Genomic DNA, 20,499 nt, shown 5'->3' with positions numbered 1-20,499 from the left:
TTTAAAATTTCTGTCCACAAAGGTATGGTAATATCTAATGAGGTGTGTGTTAGCACATCGAGTGAGAGACGTCACATCCATCGCCATGAAGCATGTGCTCTATTAATTGTAGAATGGGTTGATCTCTGTCCGAATGTTTCCGAATCCATGATAGATCTTTTCTTGAACTCCATTAGTTTCAATAACTTTGAGCAACAGAAAATGGTGATAACAACAGACTTTTTACTTCATAATTACCACCCCATTTAGAGACATCACAGGCGCAGATTTTAATTGCCTATAATTTTCCAAGGAAAAATAGATACCAGGCAGCGGTATTATTGCACTTCAATGTGTTATTTAGGATCAGTAAAATAATTTCTAAGCTACTGAATTCAGTCAGTGCACCAATGACTATCTTCTAAAAGACATGATTTACTTTTAAATTTTTCAGGTTTATGAAAGGTCACTTTTCGTCTGCAATAAGCCATCTGTTGCAGAACTTGAAATGAAGCAGTATTTGATTTATTGATCAAAAATAGGTCAGACAGTTCTGGAGAAAGCTTGTCAAAAAATAGCCATATTCAAGAATGTTAAAAGTCCACCCTCCTCTGGACTTAACTTTCTTGGATGTCTCCTGACATGTAGTAATAGCAGCAAGATTGTCACATTTAATGCTAAGGCATACATTTCTAAAAAGAAACAGATTGTAACAGGTGATCCCGAGAACTGAGGAGTCATCATTTGTCTAGCAGGCGACCAGTACTTGAGTAGGAGTGGTGTGTCTTGGGATCCAAAGTGCTGGCTGAGTCCTGATTTCCTTACTTCCTAATAGGGTGATCTTCACCTCTCCAAACTAGTGAAACGTGAGTTGCTCATACCCAACACGATTGCTCGCTCTGTCTCTGAGGTTATACTGATTAAATGAATGCTACGATTCAAGTGTAATTGTTATTTTTTGGTCACTCGTGTTGAAAATTTGGTCCCCATTATGAGATATTAGGAGGTTGGACCGAGTGAGTCTAAGAGGTGGTTGAGGCTCTGACCTCATGAACGGATTAGCTCATTCGTGCAGTTCATGTATTAATTGGTATATTAGCTTTTCATTGCTGTGACTAAAATACCTGGCAAGAACTCAAGAGGAGAAGAGGTTTACTTTGGACTCACAGTTTCAGAGGTGAAGTCCCTAGCCGCCCAACCCCGAAGCTGTGGGCCCAAGGTGAGGTAGGCCATCATGATGGAGCTGTGTGGCGGAGAGGGGCTGCCTGGCCCATAGCAGCTGGGCAGCAGAGGGGGAGCAGGAAGCCAGGACCTTCCCCCAGTGACCCGCCTCCTCCAGCCAAGCCCTCCCTGTCTACAGGAACTCCCAGCACTCCATTCTAATCATAAACCCACATAGTGGATTAATCCACTCTTTAGTTTACAGCTCTCATGACCTAAACACTTCACCCCTAGACATTCCTGTCTGACTTGAGCTCTGGGGGAACACCTCACATCCAAACCATAACAACAGGTTAAAGGGTTATCTGGAGAGTGGGTTTGGCTAGATCTCCTGTGCGCTCCCCGTCTCTCACCCTGTGATGTCCTGCACTGCCTTGGGACTCTGTCAGTGAGGAGGACATCACCAGGTGTGGCCCCTTGACCTTGTACCAGAACATGAGGCCAAAATAAACCTCTTTTCTTGCTAACTTACCTAGTCTGTGAAGTTGTGTCATTAACCACAGAAAATGGACTAATACAATAAAGTCAGTTGATAGGAGAACATTTTAGAAATTCTAACGCTTTGGACAAATGGCCATGGTTATACTCAGGTGATATGTACGATATTGGTGACTGACTTAATCAATTATTAAGTGATCCTTTGAAAAGGAAGACACAACTGCATTTCACGAGATTGTGTGAAATATGATTTTATGCCAAATGAGTAACAGATAAACAGCAGCATGAAAGTCACACGGAACGAGAGAGAAATCGCCCAGATCAGGGAAGGAAGAACAGACAAAAAGATTATGGAATCCATTTCTCTCGTGGAGGAACTAAATTTAGTCCTTGGTTTGCTCCTGTCAAATATGGTTCTTAATTCTCTGCCAGGTTTGAAGGCGTTCATTAAGCTGACAGCCTGAGGTTTAGAGGGGCAGAGGTGAAGAGGAGCAAAAAATAAACAAATGCATGTTCAGCCTTACCCTAGTGCTCCCTTCTCCTTCAAGAGTTCCAGGCGGTTTCCATGGAAATTCCAACTTTGTTTTTCTTAAGCACTTCAAACAGAAGCAATTTCATTTTGGGTATTTGTTCTGAGTTGAGTTTCAGTTGTTCAATCCCAATTTTAGCTAAATCGTTTAAATCTCAAGCTGTCTTTTAATTTTATTCTATTTGTCATTGACATAATAATTGAATTTATTTATAGAGTGTGATGTTTTGTTATGTGTACACATTGTGCAATGATCAAATCAGGGTCATAAGCCTATCCATCACCTCAAACGGTGAGGTGGTCAGAGCACTCAAAATTCTCTCTTCTGGTCAGGGATGGTGGTTCATGCCTGTAATCCAAGCCACTCAGGAGGCTGAGGCAGGAGAATTGCCAAATTCAAGGCCAGCCTCAGCAACTAAGGAAGTTGCCAAGCAACTTAGCAAAACTTTGTTTCAATATAAAAATATAAAAAGGGCTGGGGATGTGGTTCAGTGGTCAAGTGCCCCTGGGTTCAGTCTCTAGTACCAAAAAAAAAAAAAAAAAAAAAAAAAGACTCTCTTCTGGCTATATTGGCATATATAATACATTATTGTCAACTGCAGTCACTCCACTGTACAATAGATATCAGAACTATTCCTCCTATGTAACAACCAACCTCTCCCCTTTCCCCACTCCCCACGAACTACTCCAGCCTTTGTTAACTACTATCTACCTCTGCTTCCATAAGATCTGTCTTCTAGATTCTACTTACAAGTGAGATCAAGCAGTATTTTTCCCTCTCCCCCTGGACATAATGTCTCCAGGTACATTCATGTTGTTGCCAACGATAGGATTTTGTTCTTTTTTTGTGGATGAGTAGTACTTCACTAGGTATGTATGCCACTTTTAAAAATCCATTCATCCTTGGGTGTACACAAGTTATTCCATATTTTGGTGACTTTGAGTAAAGTGCAGATAGCTCTTTGATAAACTGATTTAGTGTCCTTTAGCACACTGAGTAATAGGATTGCTAGATCATGTAGTTCTAGTTTCAAATTTTAATAATGGTGATAATTAGTATTCCCACCTAAGTGCATGCGTTCCTCTTTTCTCCACATCCTCACCAACATTTATTTCTTGTCATCCTAACTGAGGGGAGGTGATATTTCATTGTGGATTTGGTTTGCTTTTCCCTAATGATTACTGATGTTGAACGTTTTCTCATCTACCTATCGGAATTTCAGGTTTTGAAGTACCAGTTGTAAATCAAGAAGAAAGAATGAGACAACACATATACAAGTCCTTTAGAATTTTTAGATAAGAAAAGTGATCTACATTTTATACTTTGATATAAATAATTCTGAGTAATTGTGCTGTACTGGGCCCTTCTAGACCGACTTCCTCAAGGATAAGGTCTACAAAGCCCTCCTGTCTGGGCCACTGTCTCCCACAGGACAAATGCCATTTCTCTCTTACAATCAACGTGCCGCCACTAATCTATTAATATACTTTAAGTGGATTGGAGGGTACACATTGTTTACCATTCTGCCACCGTTAGAGGTAATTCCAATTACATTATGACAGGGATTGAGTACAAATCGTTATTTCTTTTCATTTAATCGCTCAGAGAATGCATTCATCAAAGGGCCGATATCTAATTCTGACTCCCAACGTGAATTCTAAATGCAAAGGCATGGTTTTGCAAAGCAGAGAACGGTGTTTCAGCTCTATTTTAAAATGCTGTTCATCGGACAGTCCCAAGCAGCTATGGACTCGTTTACTTTATAAATACTCCTGCTCTGTCACCTGTCCTTGTAGATGCCTCAAGAAAAATAAAGGGACACCGTGGGTGCTGCTTGGGGAGCCAGGGCAGGCACTTTGCATTCTGCGTACACTTAACGTACATTTTGAAATTGAGAAAAGGGATTACAGAAAGGATGTTAAAAATAAATAAATAGATGAAGAAAGTGGTTGCTGAAATCAAAAGCATCTCCTAAAAATAGGAGCATGAGATGAAGGCGTGGGGGTCACGTGGGCTGGCCACTAGGGAGACCATGCAGGGAAGAGGGGTGTCACTTGCTGAGTGCTACGAGGTTGGCTCTGATGGTGCGAGTAGGGGGACAGCAATTAGTTGCATGGTTTCCTTCTGTTTAATAATTGAATCAATGGCATTCGGGATAGCAGCTGAGTTCCTTTTAAATTTTTAAATTTTAATTGACAAATAATAATTGTATATATTTATGGAATGCATTGTGATGTTTTGATTGGAATCATCAGTTTGGGCTAATTAACACATCCATACCTCATGCACTTATCATTTAGGGTGAGAACATTTAAAATTCACTCCTTTAGCAATTTAGAAATAGACAGCACATTATAACCATGGTTACCTTACCATGCAATGGATTTCCAGCATCTGTCCCCCCTGTCTAATGAAATTCTGTCTCTTCCACCAACATTTCCCTTTTCCTCACCCACCAACCCCTCACCAGCCTCTGATAACTTCCATTCAATTCTCTGCTTCTATGGGCTGGACTTTGGTAGATTTCACATGTGAGATCATGAGATATTTGTCTTTCTGTGTCTGGCTTATTTCACCAAGCATATGGACCCTGGATTAATCCATGTAATCAAAATGACAGAATTTTGCCCTTTTTAAAGGCTGAGTAGTATCCCATTGTGTACCACATTTTCTTTGTCTGTTTATCTGTTGATGGACACTTAGATTGATTCCACGTCTTGACTCTGGTGAACAGTGCTACAGTGAACACGGGGAGTAGATCTCTCTTTGACGTACTGATTTCAGTCCCTCTGGCCTCATACCCAGAATCAGAGTTGCTGTATCATAAGGTAATTCTATTTTTAGTTAACAGCGGAGTTCCTGAACTATGTTTTTCAAAGGTTAAAACATGATAAAAAATATGTGCTTTGTAACTGATAACTCTTAGGAACAGAGAATTATAGAGCCTTTGGCAGGTTTAGATAGATCCTGGTCACGGACCTTGGACCTCCCAGAGACAGGGAATGTTGGCATCATTTTAATGTTTCGATCATCTTTTCCCATTTTAAGTAGAAAAGCAAGTGAGTCGAAATGGAGGAGATTAAAGGAAATGTTTGCACCTTGCCTTTAGTATGCTTTGTTTCAACATTTTAGAAGCCATTTGTAGCTGGGAAACTTGAGCTCTGATATCTCTTTGCAGGTGATTTGCTGTCTCGGTCTCAGGCTGGTCTGCCTTCAATGAGCCTTTAGAGAAATCAAGGACAGTTTGTGGTGGGATGGACCTGCACCCACTCACCACCCACCCTGTCCCTGTCCCTGTCCCTGTATTTAATCCTCATAACAATGACAGGCAGGCCAAACCACCCCCCTTGTTCAGACAAAAGGCAGCAGCAAGCACCCAGCCCAAAGCCACAGCTTCAGGACGTGCAGAACCCAGGTTTCAAGATGGGGTGACGGAAGCCAATGCTCTATGCACGTCAGCACACCCTCCTGCTTCCTGTCTCTGTCCAGGGAGCCTTGGGAGCTTCACCTGGGATCCCTTAGAGCCACCAGTTCCTGTCCTCTGTCTCTTACTCCATGTGAGAAGGCAAGCTCTGACTTGGAGGAAATGGACCTGCATGAAGATTTGAGTCATGGGGGAGGACGGAGAGGGAGGAGGCCAAAGGGGCTACAGAGCCTTCAGTGGTGCCCTGAATGGATTTGATTTATTCTGAATCTGCTCTTTTATTTGTTGTTATTCTGGGGATTAAACCCAGGGTTACTTAACCACTGAGCCACATCCCCAGCCCTTTTTTGTATTTTATTCAGAGTCAGGGTCTTGCTAAGTTGCTTAGGGCCTCGCTAAGTTGCTGAGGTTGGCTTTGAATTTGGATCCTCCTGCCCCAGCCTCCCAAGCCTCTGAGATTAAAGGTATGTACCACCACACCCAGCTGAACCCCCTTCTAATCTGACTTCCAGTTGTACTTTCTGTACCTGCCTTGGATTGGGAGACCATATTTTAAAAAATTCTTTTAGTGCTAACTTTCCACATTGCATCTCCTGTCTCAATAATATTTTCAAAACACTCTGTATGCTCAGTCACGTACCCTGTTTGGCAGTATTTAACTAATGCTTGGTGGGAAGATAATATGTTGGAAACGTGCAACTGGGTAAATGCAAAGTAAAAGAAAGATTCTGAAGTTCCAGGAGGACTCCAAGGGCTGACGTGAACAGAGAGCCTGACCTCATGGATCCTTTGGCTGTGGCTCTCTCTCTTTATCTATCTGTCTCCTTCCCTCACTCCCTCCAACTCTTGCTTCCATTTCCATTCCAAAAAAATTTACAGAAAAAAATACTGGTTGTCATCAACATCAAATTGAATACGCTATTACCATCATTCACCCCTTCAAATATCTATCTAGATCTTGGCTACAACTTTCTGAGCATCCATTGGTGCCAAACACTAAAACCTCACTGCAGCATGAGGTTTCAAAGTCACAGCGCAAGGTGGTCGAGTGGTGAGGGGCAGCCCAGTCTGGCTGATGCCAAGGACTCCCTGCCCTTGGGATATTTCATCAGTCTTTTTCTCTGTCACTAGGAATTGTCTCAGAAACTAAGGAAAACTGAATAAACATGCTTTCAGTTTGGAGATCAAAATCAAATGTGAGGGCTGGGGCTGTATCCCGGTGGCAGAGCTCTTGCCTAGCACAGGTGAGGCACTGGGTTCGATCATTAGCATTGGGTAAAAATAAACTAAAGGCATACTGTCCGTCTACAACCAAAACAAAAATGTACATATAGAATCAAAACCTTAATAAAGACGGCAGAACATAAACGTGTCCAGGCTCATTTTCTTTGTTTCGTTCTTTTGGCAACGTTTGTTTGGTGAGAGTACTAAAGAGCATGATGACTGTTTAGTCATCTTGACCTCAACTCACTTGAGCTTTTGCAGGGAAAATATTATACAGATGCTGTGATTAATGATGGTGAACTGTTATAAAACTGAATGAGAATATAATAAGAGCCTCATAAAATCAAAGACAAGTAAAATTGTGAATTTATGTAAAAGGATGTCGAATAATAACACGCGTTTCATGAACATTGCCAGGGAGGTTCGTGATAACATTGGACTTCCCTGCAGAACCCAGTTGCTACAGGTAACTACAGGCCAAAGTCCCCTCCGCCCTTCGGGGCTAGACCTCGTCGATTCAGATGGGGAGGAGATTGAGGAGGGATGGTGGCTAGAATGAGTAATGCCAGAGGCAGGAGCCAGGGTGCTTTAGAAGTGGCAGAGGGGCAGGCACAGCATCAGACCTTGGAGCCGGTTTGAGGAGTGAAACTGCCAGGCCAAAGCTGTGACCGTGCGGTGCCTTTAAGGGCACGTGTGGCCGTCCTGTGTCCTGGGCATCCTGAGAATCTTGATAATTCACACCTTCCCTGCAGCTGTTTTTCTTATCGTCTTTGGCTACTTTTCCAGCGTGCACAAAGCCTCTTATCTCGCCAACAGGCCCTCCCTGGCAGGCCAGTGTCTCTCTCAGCTGCTTAGAGGCCACATCCCTGAGACCTCCCAGCTGTCTCTCCTACTCCCAGCCCTTACTTCTTTTATCTGTGTTTTTAAAAACTCTCGCCCAGCTGCCACTTTTGGCATGGTGCTTGTCTCCCAGAATGAGACATTTCAGCAAGGGGATGTGGCGAAGGCTCCCAGCCATTGTAACAATGCTTTTTCAAAATTAGCCCTGAAATCTATCAAGGAAAAAAAAATCTCAGTTTACATCCGAACTATGCTCCATGAATCAAACATTCATTTCTGAAAGGATGAGACGCCCCAGAGACTCCTACAAAGAAATGGATAAGAGAGAACCACGGGGCACTGAATGGTACCAAGTAAGAGACCCTTAGAACTAAGAGACCCTTAGAAATGCAGGTGCTCTGGCTGCAGCCCCCCAACTCTCATCTCAGCTGGATGAAATGCCCACGGGGCCTTCCCACTGGGCACAGAAATGTAAATGCTGGGAGCTGGGAGAAATTTCATTTCATACTGGAAATGATCTGCCAAGGGAAAAACCTAACACCAACACCTGTAGTAGATTCTGGCCTTGACTCAACGTGATTGTCATTTTTCCAAGAGAATCTAGATGGTTCCATGGGATTACAAGATGTTCATAAGGTAATGAATTCTAAGGGACTAAGTGAAATTGCATGCTCATAGTATTGGGGGACTTTTATAACTATGCAATAAGGGCCTGAGGACGTCTGTGAGCAGATGGGGACAGTTCTCACAGTGGCACTGCTGGGCACAGGTAGGCAGCGTTGGCTTGATAGTGATCACTTCTTGATTCCCATTCAAGAAAAGGCTCACAGAGGACCAGCATGTTGTAATAGTCTAGTTCCTTTTGGGATTGGCCAATACCTTCTATATTAACCCCAAAAAAGTGAACAGATTTGTTCAGATATCTTTCTGTTGCTAAGGTAAATGATTATCCCAAAGAATGATATCAACCAATATTAGAGGTAAAGCTCTTGAGTGTACAGAGATCCCTACCTACCATATGTTGAAGTAAGTGGGAATATTTTGTGTGCTTAATTAAGCCCAGGTTCTCAGAGTGAGGAAAGTCAGGAGGTTAAGGTCCCTCTAAGCTGGATTTACTGGTGTTGGCTACCAAGCTAAGTCAAGCGCCACATCTGAATGTGTTCTGTAGAAATCTGCACTGATTACCGTGTGCCAGAAAGAACAGTTGAACAAATACATACACATACACATATGCATCTCCAAGTCACAAAGGACAAATTTTTTTCTAGCTGTTGCTAATTAGATAATAATTTGAACCCTGATAGAAACTCTTTGTATTAGAAAGATAGAGGCTCTCTAAACTGTAAAAGATGGATCGGTACCATGGTTGAGATCCTGCATACGCCCATCCCCTTCCATTACTGAAACAAATGTCTGAGACCAATCAACATAGGAAGAGGTCAGGCTTACTTTGGCTTAGAGTTTTGGAGGTTTCACTTCATGGCATATGAGTCCCGTTGCTTGGGTCCGTGGTGGCAGAGAGCATCATGGCGGGAGTACATGGCAGAGGAAAACCATTCCCCTCATGGTGACTGGGGAGCCAAAGAGAAAAGGAGGAAGGGGCAGGGGTTCCACTATCCCTTTCAAAGGGCACATCCCCAGTGACCCGAGACTTCCCAGTAGGCCCCTCCTCATGGTTCCACCATCTCCCAGTGGTACCAGTCTGGGGACTAAGCCTTTGACACATGGGTCTTTGGGGAACATCCCCAACTATAGCACTGTGATTCCAGACATGGGTGACCTCACCGAGTTAGCTCAGTATGTGACAATCTCAGGGCAGCCAAATGATGCAGCCGGTAGAGGCTACGAATTATTTTTTTTTTATTATTTTTATTTTTTAAGAGAGAGAGAGAGAGAATTTTTTAAATATTTATTTTTTAGTTTTCGGTAGACACAACATCTTTGTTTGTATGTGGTGCTGAGGATCGAACCCGGGCCGCACGCACGCATGCCAGGTGAGCGCGCTACCGCTTGAGCCACATCCCCAGCCAAAAGAGTCTACGAATTATAACTTACAAAGTTGTAGTTAGTTTTCACCTCCAGAGTGGTTCTTTTGTCTTTTTGTCCTAATAGTGCTCTCTGTTCCTGTTCTAATAAATTAATATCAATACTAAAATCAAATCTTGATTGAGCATGTACTATACATAAAATATAGTATGGAAGTGGGTCACTGGATTTTGCTTCTATAGAATAACCCGTCAGCATTGGCTTTCCTGGATTACATTATTAACGGTTACCAGGTCTCTGAATAACTGACTTTCAAAAATCTCTGATTAAAAGAAGTAGGAGTAACTACAAAGGGGGGAGGTTTTGTTGTTGCTTTCTGTTTGTTTGTTTTGGGTGGTGCTGGGGATTGAAGCCATGGCCTTGTGCATGATGAGCAAGTACTCTACCCACTGAGCTATATCCCCAGCCCCAAGCTTATTTCTTAAAAGTAAACTTCTCTTTGTTTTACAGATCAGTTATCTTTCTTACAGTCACTCCAGAGGAATTGTTTGCTATTGATCATAAAATATCAATCCTTTTCCTGAGTTCGATTATGTCAAGTCAGATATAACTAGTGTGGGTTCGTAGATTTTTTTTTCAGATACAAAGGAGATGTCAGTTAAAGCTACAGAAAGACTATGGAAGCCGGTAAGTGCATCAAAGAAGAAGGTGAAGCATTCTCTAGGAGTGACAAAATAAAAACAATGTGTGGCATGATTGAGGAATTAAACATTTGAACAAAGGGAAGCACCAAACTATTTAACTGTCCCAGTTACCTATTGCCATATAATAAACCACCCCCAGCCTCAATGATATGAAAACAAGAAGGGTCGTTCCCTCGTGCTCACTGTCTATGGGTCAGCAACCCTTAGGTGCAAGGCACAGCTGCCCCCTGCCCTTCAGTGTCTGCTGTGGACTCATCCAGGAGGATTAGGATGGCTGGGGGTGACGTTGGCTTGGTGGCCTGAACAGATAGGGCTGGAAGACACTTTCAAGATGGCATCTCAGCGTGGCCTCCTCGTCCTGTCACACTACCAGGTGGAAGCTGCATGTCCTCCCTTGGCCTTGCTCAGGAAGTTAGGTCACATTGCTTCTTCCCCATCCTGTGGATTCCAGGTAAGTCACCAAGGCCAACCCAGAGTTGATGGCAAGGAGCTGAGGACTGCCCCCCACCCCCCTGCACCTTTGTTGAGAACCAAAAAAGTACCTGGTGCCATCTTTAAATCTGCCACAGTAAGAAAGTTTCTCTTTCCTAAATTCACTTTGCCTTTAGTGACATTTTCACTCCAATATCGAATTTGTAAAAAAAAACAAAAAAAAAACAGTTCTCTTCTGCTTTCTATAGGTCTATTTTCCCATTTTTGAAGGGTAGGAATAAGTGTGTTGCATTATGAGTGGCAGAGCCCCTAGATATATCTTCAAGAGGTTACTGCTGATATAGTACTAATTGCTGGTAATAGTGAAACAGAGATCCAAGTGTCAGTAGGATTATGTTAAATAGTTATTACACATAACTCATCAGCCACTTTTTAAGAGACTGACACTTTTTCTAAATGACACTTTTCTAAATGACAACCAATATTACAGGCATGAGGATGTAGGACCGGAAAGCCAGAGGCTCAGAGATCGATCCATACCCTCCCGTAATCCCCGTTAGGTGCTTGGGAAAGTGACGTGATTTCCTTATATCAGTGTCCTCGTCTGTAGAGTTGGGACTGGGTGATCGCAAGAGTGCTTTTCTCCCTTTTCTCTTATAACTAGAAGAGCATTATGATTTCAGCTCAAGTTGCTCCTACACCTCTTCTAACAGAGCAGTTCTTGAAGTATGAAAAGAAGATAGGAAAAATAATTAGGTATGCATTCCTTTGCTAACCTACTTTCTCTTACAGAAGCTCTTGTAACACTTTGTATTTCCATGTATTTTTCCACATAACAAAATGTCTAAAGTAGGAGAAGGAAGACTTGAGAAAGAGTCTGGAAGAGAAGGTATTCTGGGGCCACCAGGTGAAGATGTGGAGTCTGGAGAATGCTGCCCGGCCATCCTGAGAAACATCCATAATGATATCTGTCAGGGAGATGGCGGTCATTGCCAGCATCTCTCCCCACCCCGGGAAGCTCACCTGATACCTCCACTACGCACTCGGCTGCCTTTGAGCAGCAGCTTACGTGGGAGCCACCTCCCACTGCCTTGGGTGAGTACGCACGTGGGTGCTCTCAGGGGACATCTGTGCTTGCTCAAGGAAGGATGAAGAGCCATGCTGTGTTTGTCTAGGGTGACAGGCAGCCTTGCCTAAAGGAGAGACCCATCAATAATCTATGGCTCAGTGGAGAAAGAACCCCATGAATAAGAAATGCTGCTGTTTGGAGAAGCCTCGCCAACCATGCCCTGGTTCCAGGGAAACAGAATATGCTCGGGGTGACACAGCGCTCTCTGAACTTTCCAGTTACGTCACCAGATAGCTTAGATCAGGAGCAATTTTAGAAGATGCATTCAACATGCTAATGCCCTTTCGGCCAGCTTGATTCCTTTGGGTCAAAGTCTGGTCAGAAACACACTTGACCAGAAGTTTGCTTATGTGTTTGCCTTTAAGATTGGTCAAGGACACTGAATTATTTTTGGCACACTCAGCTCCACATCAGGTCACTGTGTAAGTATAGAAATGTCTATCTGGGTGGTTTTAGATCCAATATGGAAGACTGAAAAATCAACATAATTCCCAAATATATTTTCGATTCCATTTAAAGCTCACTATCTTCTAGGTCTGTCTAGTTCTTCTTTATGGTAACATTTAATTATTAATCCTTCCTTACTTTTAGGATCTAATTTAAGAGTGCATTAATAGATTGCTCATAGGGAGTTTGCCAAAATCATGGCTGGACGGAGTCGTCAGCGTGTGAGGGTTGAGTGTGTGGATTTGGAGGCAGGTCGACCTGTGACGGAGTCTGGGCTCCCCCACTCACCAACTGCCTGACCTTAGGCAGATTTTGTCTCCTTCTTCATAAGAGGAGGCCGACTCGTAAAGTACGCAAGCACAGAGCAAGGCGAGTAATGAATTTTCAATAAAGGTCAGGCATTTTTAATTGTTTTTCTTAGTTGTTCATCCAACAAATGTTCGTTGAGTGTTTTGTAGGGGCTAGTGATTGGGGACATGGTAGTAGGAAACATACAGTGTGGGCACTCTTAGGGCTTCTATTCTGGAAGTAGGGTAGACCAAAAACAAAAGTAAGTATTATTTTCTGGGTTGGGTTAAAAACTAATAAAAAAAAAAAGTAGGTAAGGCTGGAGAATGCTAGAGGAGGTAGGGAGGGGTGCTGGCACTGCCTCAGGTTTTCTGATGACATTTAAACCAGGGGGGAAAAAAACAGTAAGGAAAGAAGCCAGGTCACAGAGATCATTTCAGGCACAGGGAACTGCTTGTGCCAAGGCTCAGGGGCAGGAGTGTGCCTGGAGTGTTCAGGAAGAGCAAGAGAGAAAGTACAGCCGGAGTGGAGAAAGCAAGGGGAGGGGAGCAGAACACGTAGAACCTTGGGGGCCGTGACAAGGACTCGGGATTTTACGGCCAGTGAGACAGGGAGCCACCAACAGGTTTTGAGCTCAGGAGGATCATGATATGATGGTGTTTTGATGGGATTCCTCTGCCTGCACCGAAAAGCGTAGACTTCGGGGGTGGTGGGCAGACAGGGAACAGGAAACCAGGTAGATTGCACCTGCAATCACCTGTGAAATAGAGGACAGTGGTTTGGACAAGAATGGTCATAATAAAGAGGTGAGAAAAGGTCATATTTTGCATGTATTTTAATGACAGAGGCAGTAGGATTTTTAGGTAAGGTGGGGTTTGAGAAACAGAAAGAACCCAAAGATGACTCCAAGCCTGCGTAGCAGACACTACAGTTCTATTTATCACAATGACAGACAGGGACTCGGTAGTCGATTTGGCCATATAGAGGATGAGGGGGAAAGAAACTGAAGATTCTGATTTGGGTATAGTAACTTTGAAGTGCCTATTAACTACCTGGAAGAAGATGCCAAGGGTCATTTGATACACTGGTCTAGAGCTCAGCAGATATCAGGGTCTGAGACAAAACGGTGAGAACTCACCAATATGGCCGGCTCTGCTGCAGCTGGGTAGGCCTGTACTTCCTCCAAGTTAGGCATAGCCATGTGACATGCCTTAGCGAATGAAATGAGAGCAGAAGTGACGGACAGCTCAAGGCTTAATCTTTAACAGTATGATTCACTATGTCCTGTTTTCCTGGCCAGATGATGGAGGTGTAGGCCCTGAGTGACCAAGTGAGCAGATGTCCTTGCTGATTTGTGATGGACATTTCAAAGTGAAAGACACAAAATGTGTGCTGTTCCAAATCACTGAGCTTGGAAGGAAGTGTGCAGAAAGATCCAGCCTATTCTGACAATTGGGTATGACGTGCAGACACAGATGGATTTTAAACCCACAAACCAGATGAGGTCACCTTCAGCACAAGTGTTAATGACAACCAGGAGGGGCTTGAGGGCTGAGCCCTTCAGTGTCACTGGGATAGGAGAAGAAAGGAAGTCCAAGGAAAGGAGACTGTTAAGGACTTAATGTTTGGTCCCCACAAAATTCGTGTCATTCGTTGCCTTGATCACCTACCTGAAGAGTATATTTACTGGCTGATTTATTTCCGGCCTTCCCTGTTCCCATAACTGAAGCTTCATGAGGACCAGAACTTTGTGCTTCAAGGAGGGAGAAGCTCTATAATGAAGATCTAGGAGTGTGGGTGACTTAAGAGAACCAGACCTTTGGACAGCTCAGAAGGCCCAGAAGCCTAATGGTCATGAATTAAAACATTACCTATTTAGAAACGTGCTACTCTGTAGAATTGTTCTGTCTTGTTTCTGCACAATCACAAGAGGTTAGGAGAAGAAAATCCACGAGATGCCTGATACTTGGGTTGCCCCTTGAACAAAATTGTGGAATATGTTTTGTGAGCCCCCAAGAGTAATAACTAGCCAACTTTGCCCCCAAGATACCTGTCCACACCAATATCCCACATTTCCTATTAGACACTGGTGTTTTCTTTTTAAGAAACTCAAAGGACCCATCTGGACAGACTATGTCACCCACATTACAGAAAGCTGAACAACCAGAAAAAGAAAAAGAAAAAATTTTTAAAAGCTGTATAAAGTTTGAGTGTTTGATTTGCCTCTTCAGGATGAAGCTACCTTAAAGACCAGAAGAGTCTTTGTTTATAACAAATGTAGTTTTGTAATAGTGGCAACTAATTTAAGAGGATCACAAGGCAACAGTAACGTCTCACTTGCCGAGTGACCAAAAATGCATTCTCTGGAACAAATTAAGACTCATCAAGGTCATGTTCTGTCCTTTCTAGGAGCTGCCTTGCGTTCACAAAGAATGTGGCTTTGGTGGCCCAGCTCCTCAATATCATATTAAACTATTGTCGTGCATTTTCTTGCAGAGGACACTGGGCCCACAATCCCTGATCAGCCCTTGGAGGTGTGCAATGTGAACGGATCTCAGAGGCTTGGGACAGCTTGAATCCTCCTCCAGCCCTGAGAGCATCATGGCTGGCTGCAGCTGTGTCATGTCATCTGCTCTACAGGACCCAGGACAGCCCAGCAGAAACTTGCTGAAAGGTAGCTGGGCAGGATGGAGGAGGAAAAACAGAAAGCACACACTGCTCGTGAACTTGTACATGGATATAATACACATGACTTCGTGAAGCCCATTGTCATGTTTCACAGCAGGCCTGCCTTGGGGGTCGAGCTGATGTCAGCGAGTGGTGATACAGTCTACCAAGAAAGAGACGTCCCTGCCTCCTCTGCTGCATTTCTAGAGCTTCTGAATGCTTCTGTTATAAAGGAGCCTATTATATTGTTGACCTGACCATCTCCCCAATCAAACCAGGACTCTGGGAGGATTAGGATGGCCTTTTATTGTCTTGTCATTTACACAAAGCCTGGACGTGGTGAATGCCCTGCTGAATTAAATGGGACTGGATGGATTGATAGGGATTGGATGAATGAAATGAGATTAGGTGGTTGTGTTGGATTAGAGTAAAATAGAGTCTCTGAATCCACTGGTTGGTGCATAGTGTCAGTAAATGACCTTGGGTAGAACGTGGCATAAGGTTGAACTAGCCTGGACGGGATCTTGGATTTGGATCGCCAGGGTGCTGGGTGTGGGAGCCAGCAGATACAAGGACTGAAGAAACAGACACAAAAGACTTCAGGTGTTTGGATGATCGGAGAGTATAATCAATGGGCCAGACACACAGGAGAGAACTTGTGGAACCCATGGGTCAGTGATGATACTTATAGGTGAGAAAATTGAGGCCCAGGTAGAAGAAATGAGTGGTCCCACGTCATACAGAGTCATCATCCAGTCCGCTATGACTTGGATGTGGTTTGACCTGCAGCAGTTCCCATGGAACCTTGGCCCCCGCTGTGTCCTGCAGTGAGGAGGGGGTGGACCCTCAACAAGCGAGGCCTAGTGAGGAGTGGTCACTGGGGAGGCTACGCTCAGAAAAAAACCAAGGACCCTGGTTATTTCTCAAGAGAGGGCTGTTACACAAGAGCAAAGCTGCCCGCCCCCCAGTCTCTCCCTATCTCCATGTGACCTCTCCTCTCAATGCACTCCTGCCATGATGTCATCCCTGTGATGTAATGCAGCCAGAGGGGATCTCCCCAGAGTTGGCACCAAGCTATTTGGACTTTCAAATTATTCACTGAACTATTGAATTATTTTTGCTTTCTACTGACCTTCACAGTCAAGACTGACACCTTTCCAAATTGTCTTCTTTTCTTCACTAACTTATCATGAAATTCCCCTTTAATATGTTTGTTTTTCTCACCTGTTCCTCGTGCCTCTATTCCTCCACACTTCTTGTCTTTTGATGCATTTGAAGCGACACTTCACTCCTAAGAATTTCAGCACACAAACCACTAACTGAGTCAATATTTGTTTACAATTCTCTTTTTGGAGGATATAATCTAAACACCATGAAATACACATATTTTAGGTTTATCAATGTGTAAGTTTCGAAGCTATCAATACAGTGGTCATTAACAGGACCCCAGAAAGTTTTCTTATGTCCCTTGTTCAGAGCCACTGTCTGCCGCAGCTCCAGCTGAGGCATCAATTTTTCTGATTATTTTCCTTACTCGAGTAGCTTGGCATGCTCTATTTGTATAAATATAATCATATCATTTGTGCTCTTCTGAGTGAGGCTTCTTTCCCTTGGTCTAATGTTTTCGGATTTCATCATGCTGTTGTGTGTATCTGTACTGCGCTCCTTTTTGCTGCTGGCTAGTATTCTATTGTGTACATATACCACAACCTGTTTATCCATTCTGTGTTGATGAACATTTGGGCTGTTTCCAGTCTAGGGCTATTATAAATAAGGCTTCTGTGAACATTACCATATAAGTAATTTTGGGGACATTTTGTTTTTCTTGGACAAAGACCTCAAAAGTAGAGTTGCTGGACCACAGGGTAGGGTTATGTTTAGTTTGCTAAGAAACTGCCAGACCATCTTCCAGAGGGGCTCACAGTTTCATTCTCCCACCAACGTTGTATGGGAATCTTGTTTTCTCTTCCCCTTCACTCACTGAAGATCTACCCCTTTAGGATCTGGTCTTTATATGGGGTTTTCTATTTTACTTGCACTTTGGGTGGGCACAAGACTTCATCTCCTTCTTCTGTGCCCTGAGTATCAATCAAAAAATAGGCTCCATCCTCAAAATTGAGAAAATGCCCTTCAGATAAAATGCCCTTCAGTTTTAGCCACCCAAAGACTCCTAGAGCTAATAAACAAATTTGGCGCAGTAGCAGGTTACACCATCAACACATGAAAATCAATAGCTTTCTTATATACCAACAGTGAATCTGCCGAGAAAGAAATCAGGAAAAACAATTCCATTCTCAAAATTCTCAAAATCCTCAAAAAACATAAAATACCTAGGAATAAATCTAACCAAGGAGGTGAAAGACCCGCACAAGGAAATCTATAGAACATTGAAGAAAGAAATTAAAGAAGACACCAGAAAATAGAAATACCTCTCCTGTTCATAGATAGGCAGCATTAATATTGTTAAAATGGCCACACTACCAAAAGCAATATACAGATTCAATGCAATCCCCATCCAAATACCACTGACATTCTTCACAGAACTAGAAAAAAACAGTCCCAAAATTCATTTGGAAGAATGAAAGATGCAGAATAGCCAAAGCAATTTTAAGCCAAAAAAAAAAAAAAAAAAAAAAACCAATGCTAGGGGCATCACGATATCTGACTTCAAAACATCCCACAGAGCTATAGTAACAAAAACTGCATCGTACTGCATAAAAACAGACACATAGACCAAGGGTACAGAATAGAAGTCACAGAGACAAACCCATGCAGATACCATCATCTGATCCTTGATTGACAAAAGGTGCCAAAAACATTCACTGGAGAAAAGACAGCTTTTATATATATAATACATGATGCTGGGAAAACTGGTTATCCACTTATAGAAAAATAAAACTAGACCCTTATCTCACACCCTGCACAAAAGTCAACTCAAAATGGATCAAAGACCTCAGAATTTGACCAGAAACTACAATTCCTAGGAAAAAATAACACTCCAGCTTTTAGCCACAGGCAACAACTTTCTCAATAGGACCTTAAAGCTTAGAAAATAATACTAAGAGTTATAAATGTGACAGTATCAAATTAAAAGCCTTCTGCACAGCAAAGGAAACAATTAGGGATGTGAAGAGAGAACCCACAGAATGGGAGAAAATCTTTGGTAGCTTCTCTTCTGACAGAGAATTAATATCTAAAACATAAAGATCTCAAAAAACTTTGCACTAAAAATCAAATAATCCAATTATTTAATGGGCAAATGAATTAAACAGACACTTCTCAAAAGAAGAATTATAAATAGCCAACAATTATATGAAAAAAAATGTTCAACATCACTGACAATTAGGGAAATGCAAATCAAAACTACACTGAGATTTCATCTCACACCAGTCAGAATGGCAGTCATCAGGAACACAAATGATAACAAATGCTGGAGAGAATGTGGAGAAAAATTCACACCTTTCTACCTTTGGAGGGATTGCAAATCAGTGCAATCGGTGTGGAAATCAGTATAGGAATTTCTCAAAAGGCTAGACACAGAACCACCATATGACCCACTCCTCGGTATTTATGCTGAAGAATTAAAGTCGTCATATTACAATGATACATGCACATTCATGTTTATAGCAACACAGTTCACAATAGACAAACGATAGAACCAGCCTAGGTGTCCATCGACAGATGATTGGTAAAGAAAATGTGATATATATACACAATGGAATTTTAGTCAACTATAAAGAAAAATGAGATTATCTCATTTTCAGGTGTTCTAAGTTTCTCATAGCCAGAGCAAAACTCCCCACGTGGTTCCACACAACTTCCTCCCGGGGCCTGGTTCCCAATGTTATGCTCTGGTCATCGCCGCATTGAGTTGGTGGAGGAATACTGTCTTTCTGCTTCCTTGGTGCCACTTGCAATTGTCTATTCCTCTCCATCCCCATTACCATGGGTTTAGCCACGTTCATTATCTCAGCCCTGGATGTTCTCTGGAGTCTTCTGTCACCCTTAAGTCACTCTTACACATACGCTACGTCCATATCATGCATATTATGGATATCAGATAACAGAGTGGCCACTGTGCCACAATGTCATATTTTGCAAAATCATATAATGCATTAGTCTTTCTAAAGTTTCAGTCGGATCCTCTCTCTGGCCCCACTCTACCTGCGGCTCCCTGTGACACAGCTATGCCACCCTTTGTAACCAGGACCCATCTCCGGCCTTGTTCCCCAACACTGTATTCACACCCATACACTCAGCCATGCAGACAAAACCTGTAGTCTCCTGAACATGCTCTTTCACGCCTGAGAGGCAGGTGGAGCCTGCCCTCACCACCTCAGACTGCATCTCCTGGGTCTTTTCTCTCCTCTCCGTGTCCTGGTGTCGTGGCAGTCACCCAGCTGTATGGACCTCCCAATGTGGAGCCAGCACTAGCCACATAGGAGATGGAACAAGCACCCGTGGAGTAGACGGGGGACTCCTCACGTGCCTGGTAACTTTCTCCTAAGGAGCACCGTCTCCAGTCTCTGGTTGATGAGCTTGAGTTGATATTTCCCCATAATATTCTCCCTTTAGTACTTTAGGACACACTTCTCTTGCTTCTTTTGTAGGTCTTTAGAGCAGACTTTAATTAAATCATCCTTAATAGAATCTCCACCTAGCTACCGCAGGGAGAAGAGCCTGGGCTTGGAAAAGAAAAGACAGAGCCCTGGTGTGGGGAAGCTCACCTGTCTCCTGTGAGACAATGGTGCCGTCACTAAGCTGGAAGAGATGCTCCAACTTTGATCCAGCCCCGAGTCTTACAGAAGAGACGGTGGAGGTGGGGGAGTGGGGACGACGCGGCGAGGCAGGTTGGGATCCAACCTGAATCTCCTCCTGGGAACGATCTGACACACAGGTCCACCTGTGCAGAGAAGGCGACCCAGGGCCATGAAGAGCAATGAGCCCATGGAGCATTGGTGTGTGGCCAGAAAAAGAAACACTGCATCAAAACCAAGAAATGCAGGTGAAGTGACTGAGGCCGAGGTAGCCTTAAACAGTTGTTTAGATTCTTCCCACCCCGGTTTCCTGGCTTAAGGAATAGGAAGAGAACAGCTACCCTTCGGGTGCCCTGCGGGTGCTGTGGGGATTAGGATGTCTGCCAAACGCCCCATCAGATGGGGATAGCTCTTGCCAATCACATAAAGCCCA

This window comes from Spermophilus citellus (assembly GCF_964194105.1).
Source record: "Spermophilus citellus genome assembly, chromosome: 5".
Classification (NCBI taxonomy): Eukaryota; Metazoa; Chordata; class Mammalia; order Rodentia; family Sciuridae; genus Spermophilus; species Spermophilus citellus.
This window is presented reverse-complemented; position numbering follows the sequence as displayed.